We start from the raw sequence: 18,220 nt of genomic DNA, 5'->3' as shown, positions 1-18,220 counted from the left end.
AAGTGGCTTGTCACTGACCATGAAAAGATTTTTCAGTCTGGCTCCCAAAATATAAAAACCCTAAAATGGACATTTTTGAATCCTTCATATCAACCCAAGGAGAATAACGTCAGAGCTTTAGGATGTGTGTGTGCAAGGAAACATCCCCGGGGAGGAGGAGAGGTGTCAGCCCATGTCCCATGGGCAGGGTGCCCTCTGCCTGCCCCTGAGCTCAGCCCACCCCTGCCTGCAGCTGGGGGAGCCAAAGGCTCCAGCCTGGACACTGCTGGGTGGGCTGCAGGGGGGTGTCAGGGCAGGCAGCTCAGGCTGGGGATGTCCCCACTGACCATGAGGCTGTGACCCCCACCCCCTGGCACAACCAAACTTTGCCAAAATGGTTGCTGCAGTTGGCACTTGCCTGGGAGGTTTTTTCTTTCCAGAAGATCTGATTTTTTCAACTCCTATTTGCAACATCTGCCAGCAGTGAGAAGAGGTCCAAGCTCTTAGGCTCAGCCACACGTTCTCACAGCATGGGGCACCTCTGTGCATAGAGGCACCACCACCAAGGGGACACCTGAGGTGACAAACTGCAAAACACTCCGACCCTGGTCTAAGTCATTGCTGTCCCCAGAAAAAAAACCAGTGATGGACCCTGGCTGGGCACACATGTCCTGCCCTAGGGTAGGATTTGGCCATAGGTAGGACAGCTCTTGGCCCTTCTCTACTCCTACTGATGCCACCAGCTCAGTAAGCTCAACCACCACCCAACCTCAGTTGTCTCCAGCTTGAAAACACACAAGGCATCCCCATCCCCTAGAGAGAAATTCCCCATATCAGTTTCTTTGAACTGCAACAAAAAAACATCCCCAGTCCATCAGGACAATTTTGTGTCCCACCAGAGTCAGAAAAGCACAAGGGCCTGTGGTTGCTCCATTGGTCCCTGCCTCCTCAAGGCAGCATTCCTAACAGAGCAGAGATGGGCATCTCAACCAGCAGATTGTGTTGCTCTGAGGGGTTACATTTCCCAGTACATGGGTGGGCTTCTCAGAGTCTGGTGCTCATCTCCAGAGCTGCCACTGTCAGCCACAATCACCACCTTGACCTTGATGGGGAAGGGTGTGATAGGGAACCAGCCCCTCCAGCACTCTCACAAGGAACCCAACAGCAACAGTACATTATTCCAAGCACCGACTGCCTCATTCCTAGAGGCTTTTGCAAATCCCTTGAAGTCAACAGTATATTACTTTTAGGGGTTGGTATGACTGCTCCTCTCCCACAGGGGTTAGGACCTGCACGGATATCCATCACTCCTATAGTTTGGCCTAGCTCTATGTTTCTGATGGTGGCAATGAACTGAGGTGAGCCTGAGACATCTGCATTCCTCAGCCCTTTCTTTGCCCCTCCTGGCAGATTTTAGAAGTTCACATTTAATCTGAAAGAGGGAAGATGGAGAGGGGCTTCACCAGCTGCAGTTTCTGTAAATGTCAGGACAGGAATGAGATCTGAGCAAGCTTTAATACACTATGCAAATCCTCAGAGCATGACCGTGTGTTGCCAGGGCTTTTTATTCCCCTCCGTGGTTATTGGAGAGACAAGGATTAAAAAAAAAAAAAAAAAAAAGGAGCTGCCACAGAGCTAGGTAGTCCCTCTTCTTTACTAACCACTGTTTAAAGACAATGCTGTTTAACACCTTCATAAGTGACCTGGATGTTTAGATCAAGAGCACACTGATGAAGTTTGCTGATGACACCACAACGAGTAGAGATGCTGACACCCCAGAAGGGAGAGCACCTCTCCAGGATGACTTAACCAGACAGGAGAAGTGGGCTAGCAGGAAGTTCAATGTAGAGAAGTGTAAGGACTTGTACCTGGGAAGACATAAACACATAACCCAGGAGTGCAGTTCAGGCTGGGATCCACTTGGCTAGAGAAAGGGGGTCCTGGTGAACATCAGGCTCAACGTGAGCCAACAGAGAGCTGCAGCAGCAAAGAAAGCCAACAGGATGCTGGGCTGCATCACCAAGGGCATCACCAGCAGAGACAAAGAAGTCACCATCCTGCTCTACTTGGTGCTTGTCAGACCACACCTCGAGTATTGCATCCAGTTTTGGTCCCTGTTGTCCAAAAAGGATGTGGACCAGAGAGGGTCCAGAGAAGAGCCACAAGGATGACCAGAGGACTGAAGCATCTGCCTGCCATATGAGAGGAGGCTGAGAAAACTTGATTTGTTCATCCTTTCTAAGAGAAGGCTTAGGGGAGACCTTATTATGGTGTTCCAGTACTTATAGGGCAGCTACAAAGAAGATGGAGACTCCCTATTTACAAGAAGTCCCATGGAAAAGAGGAGGGGCCATGGGCACAAGTTGGAGAGATTCCAATTGAACACGAGGAAGATTTTTCCCCATGAGGTCAGTGAGACACTGGAATGGTCCCCAGGGGGAAGTGGGGGAACTTTGGAAAGTTTTGTCTCAGCTCGATGGGGTGCTGAGGCAGCTCATACAAACAATAATAGTACCAGGGCAGGACCAGGTGATCCTTGAGGTCCCTTCCAACCTGACATTCTGTCATTCTATGATTCTACAAAATAACTGCCCCAAGGCCCTGTAAAGGTCTCCAGGCAGAAGTAGGTGCTCTCCTAAAAGGTGCTAGCCAAAGACATCTGCCTGCATTTCCCTACTTTGGAGTCTGTCTGGTGTATGTGCAGGCTCCTGGCTGTGTCAGCAAAGAAATCAGCCCTGGCTTTGGCCTGTGGATGGCTGTGAGACTGTTCCATGGAGACAGGAGGAGGAGGCACTGCATGGTGGCCAGGCATGCAGCCCCTCTTTCTACAACTCAATCTTTACACTGCTTTTTTCTCTTCACGTTTTTTCTTTTACCCTTTTTAATGCATCAGGAAGGCTCCACCACTTTCCTCTCCTGTAATGACGTTGACCTGATTAAAATTTTTATTGGATTTTACAAAATAATTTCATACATACTGTTCCCTGGAGCCCTGCAGGGTAGAAGGAGGGTGAAGGAGAGAAGACAGTATATGAGAATGAGGTGGAGAAGGAAAATATTTTATTTTACTCTGAAATTATTTTTCCTGAATGAATAATAGATTAGAAATCTCACTTGATTTTTTTTTTTTAAACAGTGCTCTTACAAGTGCCTCTTCCACACAAAGGTATGAAAAAGTCCCCATTTGAATATTTTGGGCCTGTTTTGCAGCTCCCAACTCTATTCACCACTTCTCAGCAGCAAGCAAACCCTTCTGAATGGACTAATGCAGCCTCAGAGATGTGCAGGGGATGGAGGAGACAGACCCCAGGCCATCCACTGCACTTCCATCAACCTGGGACTGATCCCAGGGACTCAGAATGAGTTTCTTTATCAAGCCCCTAAGAGAGGCCACGAGCAGCAGGTTGTGTGGGTCACACACCAGGCTCTTGGCTTCTGTCTCCCTGTCCCCAGCCTTGGCTGGTGACAGCTGATGTTCCCCAGGGGAGCACATGGAGCAGGGCAGATCCCTGGGAAGCTTGAGGCAAATGAAACAAAAGGGTTTGAAAAGGGTTTGAAAGCTGGGATTGTCTTGGTATATTAGTGGGGTTTTTACTGTTTTCCTTTCCTGCCAATGTTCTAACACTAACATTTCAGGCAGAGAGATCCCACTGCTGTTTTGCTCTGGTCCCTAGAAAAAAAAAAAATCAGGTCTGGTCGTTTGAGGAGTATCATGGGGATGACTTAGTTACCCAATCCATCTGCATATATTTAAATTAGATTGCAACCCTCTGGCCCAGGGTCTAGCTGTTGCCCTCCACAAGAAAAAGGCCACTCCTGCAATGAACAGCTTTGCACCCTGGGCCCCAGTGAAATAAAAAAGAAATAAAAAGCTTTTCAGTGAGCTCAGCATCTGCTTCAGATGTCCTTTCAGGAGCACACCTCCCCAGGCTTGTTTTGAAATTCAGATTCCCTGGGGGCTGATTATGAAATAAATATTACAGTGCTGCCCAGATACCTCAGCAGATCCCCTCTCACAGCCCCTCTAGAGGCAATGAAGTCTCTGAGCCACACCTGATGCCAGTGGAGCCCCAGGTGACAGCAACCACAGCTGAGTGCAATCAAGGTGAGGAACAGAGCACATCGCTCTGTGGGCACTGTTGGTGGCCAGCAGCTGAGATTGCCTGCAAGTTTCTTGCTCTCTAGGTGGTTCTCAAGGTCACACTGCTGGAAGTATTAAGGTCGTCTGGGTAACCTTTAATATATGTTTTAGAATGACTTTGTGGGGTGGGGGTTGGAATTTTTTCCAGCACCATGTTCTGTAACAATTGCTGTTTGACATTTCCCCACGGGTTTGCTTCTTGCAGGCAGTGTTCAGACAAGCTCCAGGTCAGATCACCTCTGCTGAGCTGGGAGCAGATTGCAGCCCCCTAAATCCTTCCTGCCACCTGCCTGGGTGGGACAGCAGGGCTGCTTTACACCCTCCTGTCCCATACCTGCTCTGCTGTCACAGGGAGCAGTGGCAAAGTGTCATCATGTTATTCTTTACAGAGAGGGTGATCAGGCATTGGAACAGGCTGCCCAGGGAGGGGGTGGATTCTTTGTCCTTAAAAACCCCGAGGTTTTTAAGAGACTGAATGTGGCACTCAGTGCCATGGCCTGGGAACCACGGTGGTAGTGGATCAAGGGTTGGACTTGATGATCTCAGAGGTGCTTTCCAACCTGGCAGATTCTGTGATTGTCACCTCACCTCCAGCAGCACTGCATACCACGCCTGGGGCTTTGGAGCAGGAGCACCATCCCTCCTCCTCCTGTCATCTGCTGTGGCACTGTCCTAAAGGCATTTATCCATGTGATTTCTGGCTGTATCTGTCACTCAAGACATCTTAATCTTGACATTCAGCACTCCCTCCTATTCCATTCCCACCTGTGCAAGGGCTGAGGGCCACAAATGGGACCAAACTTGGTCCATGCAGAATGCTGGAGCCTGACCTGGGTGCCAGCAGAGCAGAGATCTGGCATCACACAAAGTCCCTCGCAGCAGAAAGGGATTTGCAATGTCGTAAACAGCTGACTGATAAATCCCACAGGGAGTAAAGTCCAAGCCCTGGATAAAAATGGCTTGTGGTGTAAAGCTGTGCCCATGGTCCAAGAAATGGAGGGCACCTGCAGCTGCTCTCACCTTGCCCCACACCCAGCAGAAAGCTGTTCAGACTGAGAGTTGTTTCTGACTGACTTCCCTTTCAGGTTAAAGGCAGCAGCCAAGAGCAGAAGAATCTGAAGTCTTGGGGAGAGGCTCAGCACAGCAATTCCAGTAGAGCCTAACCAGAGCCAGACACAATATAGCAGCTGCTCCTGCAAGCAGGCAAAGTCAGCTCCTTAAGCCCTTATTACATTTATTCTCTGTGATGGGCAAAACAAACAACTCACAGGCTCTAACCAAACCTGAATCTTTCTGGAACATGGGCACAAGAACAGTAGCTCCCTCCAAGTATTCTCAGTTTTCCTCTTCCTGGTTTGGGAGGAGACACAATCCAGGCACCACTCCTCTTTGCTGGGCTACCAGCTCACACATGACTCAGAGCTCTAGGACCCCCATCCATGACCTGCAGGCCCATTTCCAGACCCTACAGCTTCATCACCCCCCATAGGAGCTGCTCCTGGGAATCCTCCAGTCTCTGAAGTGTGTGCCCACATTCCAGCACTCTCCATCAACCCAGGCTCCCTGGAGCTCCTGCCATCCAGCTGAGGGCAGCCACCAGCTCCAGAGCACTGCCTTGCCTCCTAAATCACACACAGGTGGGTTTAAACACAACAAATTGTTTCCTAACTTCACATCTGTCTGTAAGCAGGGGCTGGAGCAGTCACAGACCTGGGATGGATGGCAGAGGTGGGCACTGGGGACCCCTCGATCTGCTCCCAGCCCAGTGGGAAGAGACAAGTCAACTACAGCTCCCACCAACCCCTACTCCCAAAAGCCATCTTTTACAAGCAGGGATTTGGCAGCCAGAGTGTGAAAGGAGCCTGTATTCCACACCACAAAAAGCCATCTCCAGAAGTCACATCTCTTGGCCTTCACCAAAGCAGGGGAGCATTAGCTGGGTCCCTCGGCACTTGTGCTGTTGCTGCTTCACCCTGGATGATGAGAGCTTTAATCTCCCGGTTTTTAATCTCCAGGTTTGTCAATTTAGCACCTTGCCAGAACTAGGACTCATTTTTTGTGTGTTTAAAAAATAATGTGTATTTATCAAACCTAGTCAGGCAGTGGGGAGGGGGAGGTGGCTGGCAGCAGTCTCCCTCTCCCCATCTGACATGTACTTGCCATTTTCTGCAGTTTCGTCAGCTCTCCAGCTCTAGCCCTTATAATTATGATGAAAAAACCTCACACTCAACCATAGTGCCTCTCAGCCAAGATGCCAATGTGTTTCCACATAAAAGCCTCATTGCAAAAACCTTAATTTTTTTCAGAGTCCCTGCTTTATTCCCATCCTCCTTTACATCATTGTATTCACATGGTGTTCAATTATTTACAAGCACACAAAACACTCCAGCCTGGATTCTCAACTGGTATTAATCAGTGAACTGCCAACTAAATCAGCAGAGCCACAAAGATGTGCTCTGCAGAGGGGTCTGTCCTGCTGTCCCTGAAGACTCCTTCCTCCCTCCACAGCACACATTGGGAAGGAGAGGATTAAAAAAAAACAAAAAAAAAACAGGCTTTGGTTTTGTTTTTATTCCCTGAGTTTGCCAGACAAGGCAGGCATGCTGATGCCCACAGAGACCTGCTCCCCAGTGCTGACCTACTTTTTATTCATGTGCCTGCAACACATTTGTCTGCCACAGCAGCCCCAGGTATTCCTGGAAGCAGCCATCCACACCTTGCACAGAGCCCTGTGGCAACACCAGGAGCTCCGTGCAGGGGACAGACCCCTGGGTACAAGGATAACATCCTAGACTTTACTGACAGAGAAGGCTTTTGGATTATTCAGACAAGCCTGGCATTTCCTTGGATCTGGTGCAGCTTCATCTGTCTCCAGCCTGTTCCTTCAGGGCTTTTTCTCCATCCTTTTCAAGTGGTAGCACTTCCAAGGAGGTCCAAAGGGAGCAGCTTCCCCTGGCTGGTGAGCACGGGGGGCTAAAAACAAGATGCTCTCCTTTAGTCATGGCTGGTAAGTTCCAGCTTTCCAGCCTCCACCATTTTAATTAAACAAGACCAACAAACCCGAGGACACGAATCCCAAATCAAAGAGGCAAATATACTGGCATGGGTGTGGGGCATTTCTCTAAAGCTACAGGACAATCTTCAATCAAGACAGATGAATCCTCACAGACACCACTCATCTTCCCACAAGACTGAGGCCAGCACAACCAATTGTTCAGTTTCTTTATAAGGACTTTGCCATCACACAAAAAGCAGAAACTGACTTTTAAAAGACATCGTTGTTGGCACCTTCACTTAGAATCAGAAAGTGAAAAGTGTATGAAAGACAAGAGTATAAATTTAGTCCTATTACCATCACCAGTTCACAAACTGGGGCTGCTCCATTCAAATCCAGAAGGCCAAGGCAGTGCAGGAGAAAGCCACAAGCTGGATCTATCTGCACTGAACCCAGTTTGTTCACTCCTCATGTACCACCACAGCAGAGGGATGTCACAAGGCCTTCATCATGACTGGAATCATAATATCCATGATTCACATGGAAGACTTTTATATAAAGCACTGAGGTAAAAATAAAATGAGGGGGAAAAAGCTTAACAAGAAACTTGTTTCATTCCCCACAAGATGGATAAGCCAAGATGAATGTACACAGCTCAACTTGACCCAAATATTTTTTTTTGTTGCTGAGTAACCCTGCAAAAAAATGTTGTTATCTCACTTGCATCTGTGGAGATTAGATGGAAGAGAATTTTAAACAAGCATTCATTGTCCCTTGTCTTAGGAATTTCAGCCTGGACCTGAACTCTTGAGACTGCTGCTTTTGCAGCACCCCTGGCCCCTTTCAGTAGGAACAAACAGGAAGGCAAGAAGCATCTGCAACACCTCCAGCACATTAATATGCTGTTGACATTAAGGTTTACTTGAAACATTTGGGTTTGTAGCTTTCCAAAGTCTGCTGGGAGAAGAATTTACAAAGGCTACAGAGCAGGAAATACATGCTTAGGCCATGACTACAGGAGGAGGTGGGAGAGGGGTAGTCACAGCAGATGGCTTTGAGCCATTCTGGGTGGCAGCAGGCATCTGTGAGGGGCTCAGACTTTACAACCCACATTGGCTGCCATATGTTGCCACAGTGGCTCAGCATCACGCAAGACCCAATTTCTAGCATACTTCACGGCTGCAAGTACCACCCCACCCCCCCTTACTGCTCTCCATTAGGACAGTTTCACCAAGGGTCTTCTAGCACCTTGCTAGAAGGTATTTACAGTTCTTAGGGGTGGTTTTTTTCGTGTTTTTGTGAGTGGAGTGAGATCTGAGAGATTCAGGCAGGAGGTTTTAGTCTCATTAGTGCTCTGGAGGTCAGGGCTGCTCTCCCCTTTGCTCCCTCACAACAGATAAGTGCTATCTCTACAGCACAGAGATGTTTTTAGAGATCTTGGTCCTTGCTAAGCTGAGCAGCCTTTCTGCTGTCTGTGTCCTAGAGTGTACGGTGAGCAAGGCTGAGCCTGTGACCCTGGGAGCTTGGAACAGGAAAAGGTGGGGTAGGGAGATGATAGCTCTGGAGATGGCATCCCATCCAGCAACAGCAGCCTTCCTTCCCTGGAGTAACTCAGGGAAGGGAGAACAGGGAGGAAAGGCAGGCCTGGAGGTGGCAGGGTGGAAATCTGTCTTCCATCCATGGAGGAAGAGGATGCCAGCAACCCCTGGCAGCAGCCTGCAATGAAAAGGTGTCCACTAAGGACAGAGTGAGGGTCCAGCATTGATGTGCTGTCCATGTTCTTTTGCTACACAGCACCACGACCCCAGTGCCTGAAGCAGGGCAACACTGCAGGCTGACTAATTCCAGAGAGGGGAAGGGAATGTCCTTCAACCTGAGAGCAGGGTCCTGCCACTCTGGGGTGGGGAAGGCTCACAGCTCTGGAGGGCTCTTTGGGAAACCTGGCAGTCTCCTCCAAATCTTTACTCTCAGTCATACACAGACATAAGTCAAGCCATCCAGAACTTCTGCCCCCCTGTGAAAGCAGTGAATGGGAGGTCAGTTCATGCTCAGTCACTGGAAGGAGCAGATGACCCTGAACCACTGGCTTACATCCCAGCTGGGTCAGCCCAGCTGCCAGACTAAAGATTGAGGCAATTTACTCTGCAATGGTCCTTGAAATATCAACTCAGTGCGAACATTACAGCTCCCACCAGAGCTCTGAGGCACCACAGTCATCCACACTTGTGCTAGGCAACTGCAGCTGCATCTCTTGGATCCATGGAGAATCTGGGATATTTTTAACATTTTGAAAGAAACATCCACTCAGTGTTGGTTATTTCAACTCAGTAGAGAGTCTGTTCATGTACATTTGTTGGTCCCCTACCCCTGCCTCCACAGCAGCTGCTGGCCCTGGCCTGTTCTGCCTCCTACCTTACTGCAGTTGCATTTTAATCCTCAGGTGATGCATCTCCCCACCACGCACAACAGACACGGCCAGGAAGCTTCCTGGACGAAGCAATTACAGAAATGAAGCTCACTCAAACAATTAAAAATGCTGAGATGCATCTCAAAGCTCCTGTTTGTCTCTCTACTACACCGAGGACCCACATCAGACTAAAATGCATCAGCAGGAGCAGACTTTTCTCCAGGTGCTTCCTGAACCCTCACCAATGATGAAGCTCCACAGGGTTATCCTAGAAGCTCCAGTTCCCCCCAGAGCTGTCCTGTTTAGGTTGGATCAACCAGTTCCATGCAGGAAGTGGGTATTGGTTACACCAGTGCAGACTGCAGCCTAACAGCATTTTCAGCCCTGGAAACCAGAGGCTTTTGTCTGCTCACAGCCTGCTAAAAGGTTTTGCTCCAGCAAACCTGTGCAGTTAACCCATCACAGCCAACTTCATAATCCCCCCAGCAAAGCAGATCTTGGCTGCAACTCAATCTGAACTTCTACTTCAGCTCTCCCAGGCAGCTCGAACGAAAATGAAAAGCAGCTGATAAAAGGAAACCCACAAAGCAAAGCAGGAGGAGAGGGGGCCAGAGGCAAAGGATGCGACTGGAGAGAGCAATGCAGATCCAGCACTGCAAACATTAATTGCTTTTTAATTATTCCATTGCTTTCCTTCCCTGGTGGCTGATAATTGTGGGATCCCTGCCTGCCCTCCGGGGGGTGAGGAGGAGAGGAAAACCCAGAGTGTGCCAGCAGAGCAGGCCCAGCAGCTGAGCATCCACCAAGGCCTCTTGTACCCCACAGTGAGCAGCAGGAAGCGTCAGTGACCCTGAAGCTGCTGGCATTTCTTTTCTGAACCACTGCAGAGCAAGTTCACTGGGCCCCCTCAGCCATCTCCTGGGGAACCTGAACTGCCAGAGCCTGGAGACTATGGAAAGGCCAGGACCTTGAGTTTCCACCTGACTCAGAAGCACGATTTATTTCATAAGGACAATGTAAGGACAGCCCAGATGTTTTGCATCAGATTCAGCTGCATCGCTGAGGCTCTAAAGAACAGAGGGAATGACCTTCTCCTCCTGCTGCCCCCATCACCCTGGATACAGTCACTTCCAGCTCTCAGAGAAGGGCCCTGCTGCTCCCCAGCACCTCCTGCTATCAGCACCCTTATGAGGAAGCTGACAGTCCATCCCTATGCTGCTCAGGGACCTGGAGAGGCCATCTGGGTAGAACACAGCCAGATGATGAGTATGGCACAGCCACCACGAGGTACCACTCAGTAGCTGTCGTTGGTGTCACTTGCAAATGTCCCCATGCCCTCCAACCTCTCCCCACAATACTCCTAAGCCAGCTCCAGGTGTCATGTTCAGACTCTCAAGCCTTCAGCAGATCCTTTCCATGGGAACTTCACCCAGCACCACACAAGAATTTCACCAAGCATGCCTTGTGAACAAGCAAAGAGACTGCTGAGAAAAACCTGTCTTTAACTTTTGGGTTCAAATATCCGCCCAGATGCTACTCAGACACTTTGGAAACAGATATTTAAAGTTACCTGGATCAAAGCAAGAGCAGGAGGAGGAGAAAGGCAAGGGCACAGGAGTCCCATTAGCAGGAAATCAGAATTCAACTGCATCCCTTACACAAGGCAAAGGTAAGAGAAAAGCTCTGCAAGGAAGACAACATGGGATGGCAGCAGCATCGACTTCCTTAACATCTGTAAGCAGGAAACAGGCTCACTGCTTCTATACGGGGAAGGGCACAAACTCAGCAGTTTTCCTCCGGTAGGTTGATGGGAATTTGAAGCAGACTTTTCACAGCACCAGTTATTTCTGGATTTTAAAGGCCCAAGAATAGCTCCTGCCTCTTGCAAGCCTGACTACAGGCAGCCAGACACCTGCTCTCAGGGCAGCAGAATATCCTCACGGGACAGGGATGGGACTAGTAGCCAGGAGACCCAAGTGTGGTTGGCTGTACAAACTTTTATTTTGCCTCACAAGAAGGACAAAGGTTTCCAACAGCTCAGCATTCCCACTGAGGCAGCTCGAGGCCAGCACTGATGCCTCAGCAGCCCTAAGATTTCAGACCTGATGACTCAGAGTGCACAAGCAGCCTCACAGCTGATCCACCAGTGCTCACCAGAACCCCGACACCACAAAGAACAATCTGTCCTCACCCCCCACAGCTCAGGGAGCTCCAGAAGATAAACAGCCAGCAAGGAGCTTGTGACAAAGTATTTGTGTCTGCTGGGGGGTTGGAGCATCTCAGCTTGCACCCACAGCAGGATGTGTCTTCTTCAGGATGATGGTTACCCCCCTCCATTCATTTCCCCTAAGACAGAAGGGAATGGGCTCAAGCTACAAACCAGTCTGGCCTTAGACCTGCAGGACATGTAAGGGAGGTATGGAGGTATGTCACAAGCTCCCTCTGCCCCAGCTTTGGTGTCTGCATGTTGTACCACCAGCCACCTGCTGACCACAAGACCCATCAGTGAAGATGCTGAACACCAATGATCCCATAGTGGCCACAGAAGAGTAAGCACATAACCTATCCTAGTCAAACCTTCTGCCAAGGTGGTAGGAATGGGTGCTGGCTCCACCAAGCCATTTTTTGCTGGCGTTGACATTGCAATGCCAGAATGTGACTCACTTCTTTGACAGGAGAAACCACATCTCATTCTGCCTTTCCATAGCCAAGCCTCTTAATGAGGGAAAGGAAAAAAAGACATCATCATTTTCCATGTGGGAAAAAAGAAATAGTGCTACAGAAGCACAAAGTCACCCTCCACCCAGTGCAGTACCCCAAGGGCTGCTGAGCAGTGGGAAGATGTGGGGTTGGATGTTGTTAGGGCCTGCAAGGAGGGGCCAAATGCCAGGCTGCCTGATCTTAGGACAAAAGCTTCCAAAGGAGGGGTGAAAAGTGAGTCCCCTGGAGCCCACAACATCAGCACATCCATGGCCACTGGGCCATCTAGCCACTAGGGTGTGACAAACCATCAGGGCACACAGAGTCACCACATGGCCATTCTGATGCCAAGGAACAACAAGCAACTGGGGGTCCAGGAGAGAGGCACTTCCATAACAGTGTATGCACTGCAGATAGGGAGCTCCTCTACCTCTCTCCAGATGAACTGCCCTGCTCCCCAAGGACACAATTCCAAGCTCTCCAAAAATCAATGCGATAACAAGGAGATGAGTTGCAGCCAATATGGATTTTGTCAAGAGCAAATCACAGCAAGCCACTCTATCTCCCTCCTGTAACAGCCTCCCAGGCTCTCAGCAGCCCTCCCAACCCATCAGACATCTCAGCTCTAGTCAGGCTTCTGACATTGTCTTGCCTGCCCCTCCCACCAACAAGGGCAGAATGGTCTTAAGAGAAATTACGACAGGGCAGGTCTAAAACTGCCATATGGGGAGGGCAGAGGGCAGATGCCAGTGGTCTCCTCTGCTACAAAGGAAGAACACGTTGGGAAAAGGGATTTTGTAGGAGCCTCTCATGGACTGGTGCTCTTCAGGGTTTTTGCTGCTGACCTGGATGATAGAGTAAAAAGGAAACTGCTTACAAGTAGCATGAAGGTGGGAAGAATTGCAAGTACTTTTAGAAGACAGGATTAGAAGATCTTGGTATCTCAAGAAAACATCCTTTTTTGCTTTTTTCCTCAGGCACATACAAGTGCCAGGTTTTTCTGTCAAGCAGGAATAATCAGCCATCCAAGAACCAGCGTCCAAATACAAAGAAAAATTTTTCAAGGACTATTTCTTCACTACTCTTCCATATCAAGGGCTACTGATACTGCAGAATCTGGGGCCTCTTCTTGACCCTGTGACCACAGTGTCTCAGGTGCCAGGCAGACTAGCAGCACGTTATTTTAGGCTGGCGTGTACCCATGGCATCCCTCCCCAAGGAGCTTGCAAACAGAATCAATATCAAGCTCAAAGGGCTCTGCACAGGATCAAAACCCATGAATTCCCACTCCTAGGCTGCTCTTTATCTACTGCATCGCTGTCATCTCGTTTCAACTGGCACATTCCCTGTCTCTTCCAGGAACTGCTTTCAGCAGGGAAGGGCTTCCCGTGCCAGCAGCACATCATGCTGATGATGACAGCCAAGTGCACACCAGACCTGCTTGCTGTGCTCCCCATACATGTTTCATTGAGTTGTCCCAACTGCCTTCTGAAGCCCTCCCCATAACCAGCTGCATCTGATTCTGCTGTCAAGTGATCTTTTTCTTTCCCTGCTACATCCCAAACAATTTTAACCTCTAGACTCTGCAAGACAAGGACTTTCCATCTCCGGTGGAGTTTGCCACTGGAAGCAAACAAAACACAAATGCCCTGCAAAAATAATGAGCTAGCACACCCAAATCTGGCACTTTTTATAGAAGGTATGGGCAAGCCCCTGCAATAAGCTCCATTTCTAGCCTCCAGGGAAGAGTCACTTGCAGCTACTCTCCCCATCTTTGGGCTTTCTGCTCTGACCTTGCATTTGGTTTATCTCTATGTGAGCTGGTAGGGAACTGTACCTTGCACCCCTGGGAACTCTGATGTTCCAGGTGAGTTCATTCACTGCCAGAATAAGAAAGCAGAGTTTCCAAATAAGTGACATTTCCTTAAAAGTGTTGCTTTTGGCAGCCAGTTGCAGGGAAGACTATGAAGTGGCAATGGATTGATTTGGCTCCTATGGAGGTGACTAATGGGAACATGATCCAACAGCTAAGGCAGAAGGCTAGATGGCAGTGCCCCCCACAGCTGCCTTTGTAGAGAGAGACTTCCCTTGCCTGTAACAGAGGAATCCTTGTACCACACTCCCCATGTGTGCATCTCCTGGGGTGAATAAAGTACATTTTTGCCAAATGCTCCAAGAACCTAGAATGGGATGCAAAGGCTTATAATGAAAGCAGGTAAGCCAGGCTAGGGAGGGAAAGTCAGCATCACCCTCCACATTTAGAAGCACCCAGTCAGCTGGCAAAGCCCTCTTCAACACTTTGGATGTGAGTGATGGGTATTGACAAGGCAGATTACACAGAGCATCACCCAGACCACGGGCTTTTAGCACCCTGTGGAGCGTGATTGAATGCAGCCTCATCCCTCCAGAATAAAGTCTGAAATAAAGTGTTGCAGAAGAAATTATAGGGAGACTCAGGGTCATCCTAGGGCAGGACTCTTCATGGGAAGGGGCAAGACGATTCATGCATCAAGAACTTGACCAAATTTAAAGAAAGGTCATAGGAAGAGCAGAAGCAGATGAACTGGCTTGTATTTATTAGCCACTACAAAAGACACCAGCAAGATCAAGCCATAAAGGCAAGACATTAGCACCTCTGTGATCAGCATAAATCCATGAGGATCTGCTGTCTCTCTCACCAGGACTTATTGCAGGTTCTCCTCTGAAGGATGGGCTGTGTGTGTTACCCTCACATTAGGAGCCTCACAGCATCTGAGAATGTTGGAGCAGCTGGGCAAGGCTCTGCAGCCTGACATTGTGTTTCCTCCTTCAGGAGAGCTTGGGCATCATTACTACACACCTAACCCCGATGAAAAGCTCATTTAAAACAGGATTCTCACCTCTCCAGTTGTTCACACAGACACCAGTGCCACCAGAGAGAACTTAGACACGTCCGGCTCACAACTAAGGGACCACACTGGGAGCTGAATGGAAGTTAAAGGCTGTGTAAATTCACCACAAAATTTGCACTTTAGGTACTGGAACACTGGGTACAGGGTGGGTGCTGCTGCTGGCATAGCCAAGGCAGTTTTTAGCTGGTATTTCCTTACGTCCTACGCTGTCTATAAGCTACCACGTCAGGGCATCCGTGATCCACACTATTAATGCCAGGACCTCAGCCCATCCCAGCCTGAGAACAGAGCCACAGCCACAATGCTTCATGCCTTTCATCACCTCTCAACTAGATCACAGCAAGACAAGAGCCCTGCAGCATGCAAGAAGCTCGAGCTGAAATCTACTCCGCATTCCACAGTGCTCTGTAATCCCACTGCTGCAGCCACACCAGGCTGGTCCCCTGGCTCCCAGTTGCACAGATCCAGGAGAAATGTCCATCCCTGTGGTCCCAGCAGCAGCACTAAGGCTGCCTCTCAGGATGGAGCCCTGGGCCCTGTACATTTGATCATCACAGAGCTCCACTGAGCCTCACAAGGCCTGAGCTCATCCATCCACAGCAGACAACCTCCTCAGCTCCTGCTGAGCTGCCTCTGCCCAGGGAGCACAGGTAATCATAAACATTTCCTGCTGCAAACAACTGGGTTTCTTTGGGCTACCTGGTCTGACAGAAATACACCCTGATGTGTGGCTTTAAAGGAAATACCCTATAATATGACTTCCCACTGCAGGCACTTAAACACTGGGATGACACTGAAAGAACAAGACCCTGCCAGATGCAAGGACATTCACCATAAGGCACAACTCCAAGATGCTGATATATATCCTCAGAGCACAGGAACCTCTGTCTACAGCCTACACTCCTGGTGGAGAGCTTCTAAGCTCTCACTCAGCCTGTTCAGCCACATCAAATCAGCACAGAAGTTGTTTGGTTCCTTGGGAACAGGAAGGGAACAGTTTCTTTGGAACAGGGCAGATATTACAGGCATGAACAGGAGAAGTGGGCTCTCCAGTGCAAGCAATGACTATCATGGCATGAAGTGACAGAAAGAGATGGTGTTTGTGCCTCTGCTGAGCTCATACAATTCCCCTGTGGTTTAGCTCCCTCACCTGTAAAGGCAAGGCTAACTTTGCTCACCTATCAATTTCCATTTGCATCAGCTAAAAAGAATAAAGGTCTGGTCCCATGAGGTTCTGATTCATTCTGCTGAAGGTGCCTTATTCTTTTAAGTTGATGGGAGCTGTGGTTAAAAGCAATCCACCCTGTCTGGATATTCTGAAAGAGATGACTTGTCAAGAAGGGCATCCTCAGTGCTCCACCTTCCAGATTTCCAAACCTTGCTATAGGCCTTTCCTTTACCTGACTCTGCCAATTGTCACCATGAGCTGTGCTGCTTTATTTTCCTCTTTCTAAGGAGGATATGCATGCTCCAGGCTCATCCCAGACCACCTAAATGTCAGCCATTCCAGAGAGCCATCAGCACTGCAGTGCTGTTATTGCTGCTGCCTGAGCTGAAATTAATGCAGCTTGGACACAGCACAGTGAAAATATTGACTCCCCAGATAATCAAGCCAAATTTCCATGAAAGCTACAACTTCAAATTAAAAAAAAAAAAAAAAATCCATCAATGATTCATAAATATTTGAAAGTGTCAGATTGATTGCATCTGGATTACTGCAGTGGAGGGGACTGGCTGAGGAGAAGATGGACCAGACCTTGCTGTCATGTGTCACCCTGCACTACCAGGACTGCACAGCTCTTCCCAGTCCCAGACAGAAGATGGACACTATATCCCGTGCTATGTTATCTCTGGTGGTATAGCCCTACTCACTCCAGAGCACCCAGACTGCAGGTAATATGTACCATCCCAAAGATAGAAAACCTGACAGCTCAGTTTTCTGACTCTGGAATAAAAAATATACACTCCTACCCCCTTCACCCACTGCACTCCCACTGACCAGGATTGGTATTCCCAGAAAACACCAACATTCAGCTGTCCTCCTAGGCAGAGAGACAATTTGTTAGCCTGGCTTTCTTTCCACCCATCCCAGTTCCCTCATCTTCATGCCAGCCATCCAGCCAAGGAGTGTTTTATTTTCCCAACAGCTTTTCCAAGGGAAACAAAATCCAGGAAATTATGCAACAAGAAGATCTATTTGTACTTCACCCCACAGAGACGCTCCAACTCTTCCCTCATAAAGGACCTAATCTGCTGTTTAATTCCAATTCAGAGGAGAAGGGGGAACTCTGGTTGCATTGCAGACAGTCTTTGTGCATCAAAGTTGGCTTGCAAAGCCATTTCAGGCTTTGTCCTCCCAAGTCTCTGGAGCTGCCTTTGTACTCAAGAGAATCTAGCACAATGTCCTCTGCTGTGAAACCCCCTCTTCAGCTCCTGAAATCCAGAGAAGCAGCAGAGGCCCACAGATTTGATCCTGGCAGACAAACCCCTCCTTTGTTAGCAACTGATGTGAAGACAGCCCCAGATGAACTGGAAGAGCCATGGAAGACAAGCTTCAGAAGAGGACCAAGGCATGTGCACAGCACTGTGCTGAGCCTCACCTCTACTGTGCCTCATCCTTCAACGACCACCATGGCACAAATGTTGACTCCTAAATTGCTCCCAGAACTTCAGCATTCAGAATCTCTCTTCCATAACCATCCTCTGCAATCCTGTCAGCTAACACAGGGCAGCTCCACTCTGCAGCCTCTCCCGTGGTGGGAGCATTAATAACTTCACTGCACCTCTGCAAGCTTCCTCTCAGGTCTGAGACAAGCAGTAAGGTTCACCCCTGTCCCAGGAGCATGGCAGCATTCTTTCAAGCATGCCAGGAGACCCACTTTTCCCAGGAACCTCTGTGTGGAAAGGCCTGGGCATGAAAATCTCCATTCATTGATGCAGATACCTCTTGCCCATGGTGCTGACACAGAGCGCAGTGCAGATGTCCTGATAGCAAGGGCTGTCTCACACTACAAGGGACAAGAAGTCTTTGGATGTCTACTCCTGATCCTTTATGAAGGTCAAGCTCCCAGAGTTTGACAGCTGCTTGACCACAGACTCTGATAACA

Source organism: Calypte anna, chromosome 10 (genome assembly GCF_003957555.1).
Source record: "Calypte anna isolate BGI_N300 chromosome 10, bCalAnn1_v1.p, whole genome shotgun sequence".
NCBI lineage: Eukaryota > Metazoa > Chordata > Aves > Apodiformes > Trochilidae > Calypte > Calypte anna.
This window is presented reverse-complemented; position numbering follows the sequence as displayed.